At 39.6% G+C, this 3,883-nt stretch overlaps 1 protein-coding gene across 1 annotated transcript in view; it reads right to left on the reverse strand.

Moving 5' to 3' along the window:
* The window catches only part of WSB1 (WD repeat and SOCS box containing 1), a 34,200-nt gene that overhangs the window by 29,609 nt on the left and 708 nt on the right, over positions 1-3,883 (reverse strand). The gene's annotated exons all lie outside the window — the stretch shown is intronic.

Below are 3,883 nucleotides of genomic sequence, written 5' to 3' on the forward strand. Positions count from 1 at the left end.
CCTGGGAGATTCATTTCTTCACTTTACGTCGCCGGAAAGGAGGTAGAGAGAGAAGGAGAACTCAGGGATGAGTTTAAGGAGGACTGTGTGGAGCTGTACGGGCAGTGCCACCCTGTTCCCCATGGCATAACGGGGGATGTCAGTGGAAACCTCACCCACCGGGAGCACAGTTGTATGGGATGGAGAGGGTTTACTAGCCAGTGTTGTTATAGCAATAGGCATTTACTTCTACAAAAGTCGGTGCTAGTAGAGAAGGAGAACTCAGGGATGAGTTTAAGGAGGACTGTGTGGAGCTGTACGGGCAGTGCCACCCTGTTCCCCATGGCATAACGGGGGATGTCAGTGGAAACCTCACCCACCGGGAGCACAGTTGTATGGGATGGAGAGGGTTTACTAGCCAGTGTTGTTATAGCAATAGGCATTTACTTCTACAAAAGTCGGTGCTAGTAGTTTGGAGAAGGATTTTCTGAATGAAAGGTTGAGGGATTTGTTGGCCTCAGACTTTGTATTTCTCTGATCCACATGCAGAAACTGCTTACTGGGATTAGGTGATGTGACTTTCTCAGTGGGGCTAAGCTGGCTGCTTAGACTGCGTTTTTACTCCCAGGATGCTTTCCTGACCTCTAAGTGTGAGCTCAGTTTAGGCTGAATGATCAGTTTCTGTGTTGTCTGTCTCATTTTGCTATGTTGTGAGTACAGCCTTTGTGTCAAACAAGATACAGCTCTGTGAGACCCTGTTCAGTGTAACTATCAAGGTATCTATCAAAGACTTTGAGCTGATTTATATAAAGTGATTATTTTTTTTCACCTGCCTTATAAGCATGTGTCCCTCAGTGATGCTTGACTTCTGACAACCCACAGAAAGACCTGGTTGAACAAAAAGACACTGTTCCTCTTTATATTTGTATTAAAGCTGCTATAAATGAAGTTTATTTGAAAAAGGAAAATATCAGACGTTGTCTTTTGACATCGAAATTATGCAGATTTTTCCAATACATTTAGACATGTTTGCATAGTTGACTTATTCCCCCCCCCCCTTATCTTGAGTCATAGATCATATTTTCCATAAGCTTAAAAAGCATGGTACTCATTATGCTCCTAATAATGCAAGAAAATATTTCTTTGTGTACTGGTGTTAAAAGGCCCTAGGCTTTGTCGTTTGCTTTGTTATATATATTGTGGAATTGGGCTTGCCAACATCTGTTTGGAGTTAAGAACTTCATTTTTTTAAACAGAATTACTTTTCTATACATTTTAGTGCTTAATTACAGGTAGGTGTATGGGAGAAATTCTTACCTGGCAGATAGAAGGCTGTTCTGAAATGCTAAAATATTGGACTTTTCGGGATGATGTACATCAAATGCAGCATTGGCTGTTGTAATCATAATGTAGCTTGCATGAGAAGGGCTGCTTACAAAATTTTTATTAGTTCCTTGCATGTTTTTGTTTAACCAGTGCAATTAAAACAAATAATACTGTATCATCAAGTGAATGAAGCAGTAAAGCAAGGACGAGACATGAATCTCAATTTGGTTTTTTGGTGAGAAGTTTTCTCTCTCATTTGTGAATTTTAATTTGGGATTCTCAGTTTTGTTCATTTACTTTTCAAACATCATTTCCTCTGTTTTGGCTGGTCTGGCAGTGATCTTCAGGTTGGAAAGGTGACAGGTCTTAACTGAATGCCCAAAAGCCCAGGTTATGGTGACACTATCACTGCAAAACGTGTGGTGGATCTATTGACGTGCTCCTTGTCACTCCTTGTGTTTGTGTCATTCTTGGGTAGTCATGTGGTTATTAAGTTATTGACTTGTTACATTTTAGACTGCTGATGTGAGCATCAAGTTCCTACTTCACAAAGATAGACTGAGTGTATGCACTTTATTTTAGTGGTGATAATGCATTTTTGAGTTTTTGCATGCTCAGTTTGCCCTCCTAAATGGCAGCACCTCTTGATTCAGCACTGAGGGAGCCACTACATGGTATCATTGATGTGCTTGAATAAGAAGGGGGAGCTTCTGTTTGTTGTGGGTTGTTCAGTTTAGATTTGGTGGTTGTTCCTTTCTGTGCGGGAGAAGATACAATGCTTGGAGGTTTCTTCCTTTCAAAGAAGGAAAATGCAACCACTTTTCACCAATATTTATAGATGCAGACAGGCCTTTCATTCATCTGCTGAGTGCTTGAATTCATTTTAAGGCAGATGAAACAACAAACTGAGAGAATGCTAATCTGTACTGAAAACAAGAAAAATCAGTGCAAACCAGTCTGTTCTTGTCTACTCCTATTGTTATAAATGCTGCTTTAACCAAAATCTGCTTTTGTGTGTACAATTCCATGGTCCCAAACTGACTGGCAAGTATAGTCTTATGAATTAACCAGGGACTGGCTCCCTGGATACGTTTTTCAAGTATTCTGCTGGTCTTGCCCAGCTGTGCTCACTTCTGAGACTGCAACTGCTGCCATGCACTCTTCTTGGGGCTCCCCTTGAAGACTGTGAAGGTTTCAGCTGGTGCAGAAAGAAGATGTTGCTGGTACATGAGAGGGTAGATGACATTTCTTATCTAGCACATGTGAAATTTCTTGACTGGTTTTGTACATAGTACTAGTTCTTACATTTTCCAAAACTTTCAGTGGTCAGGATAGAGTCAGGCTGCAGAAGCACTGAGAGGATAAGTTATGTTTTAGTAAAAATCTCTGTGATTTCAGTCATAATCTGGTCCCTCTAAAGTAAAATTATTCCTTTTTTTCCTAAATAAATGTTCACTTACAATTTTATGTGCTGTATTTTGGTAGTATTTTTAAATGTGTTACAAACTGAAATCATGGGAAGGCTGATACAGTAGTGAAATAGTTCTGAGCATAGTCAGAGAAGCCTTACTGCCTGAACCATTTAAATCTAGACTGTTTTAAAACTATCAGATAGGATAAAATATATTAATCCTGTATAAACTTGTAGCAACTTAAATAATTATGATGGTGTAAAGAAAGAAGCCTGTTATTATGTGGATTATGGTTTCAGTTAAGAAAGCTTTTGTAAAAACTGAAAGGCAGTGGGACTGTTCCATTCATACTTTTCACTAAAAGGCATTAAATTAAAATAAATATTCCCTCCTCCTGTTGATTCTCTCTACAGCATTTGAAACCTGTACAGAATCAGAGAGCTGAAAAAGTACTGGCTGCAAGGACCAGCTCTGTGTTTTTCATTGCTGTTTCTCATCTTGGCTTGTTAAGAAATCACTAGTAGTAATAAAAGGTATTTTAAAGCATTTCATGAGAGTTCTGCTGCCTGTGCTCCCCAGGTGGAGTGGTACCTTTTCCTGCCAAGGTAAGGTTGGTCTGTGCTAAAGATGGAACTTTGTTCCACAAGGGATGTGTCTGAAGCATTTCCCCAGGAGCTAGGAACTGAGACAGACTCCAACACTGCTCTTAAGAACGATGTGTGGTATTTCATCTTTCTCTCACATAAACCTTAAGAAGCTTTGATCTTACTTTTCCAAAGCAGTGTATGTAATGTATTTCAAAATGAAGTGCTGTGCTGCACACAGATGTTGTCCTAAGGAATGGATAGAGGGGTGGCCCACATGCAACAGATGTTACCTGGGTCCACTGATGAGCTGCTGAAAAGCACTGGGGTGATTTGATGATTCTTTCTTATTTAACACAGTGGTTCCTGTTAACAGTAAATAGACATTTGTTCACGGCACCAACTTTTCCTTAACCTTTTGAAAGTAAGGGTTTTTTTAGAACAAGCTATATGAAATATTTCTGATTTCCATGTTCTTCTGAAGGCTTTAGTTCTTTCACTACATGATGTCAATGTGTGTTTATAGTTGGCAGGAAGATGCCTGTTGTTTTTTGGAGATTTGTGTCTGGTTTTGATAGTACT

The sequence above is a fragment of the Chaetura pelagica genome, unplaced genomic scaffold (assembly GCF_000747805.2).
Source record: "Chaetura pelagica isolate M959 unplaced genomic scaffold, ChaPel_1.0 scaffold72, whole genome shotgun sequence".
Lineage (NCBI taxonomy): Eukaryota > Metazoa > Chordata > Aves > Apodiformes > Apodidae > Chaetura > Chaetura pelagica.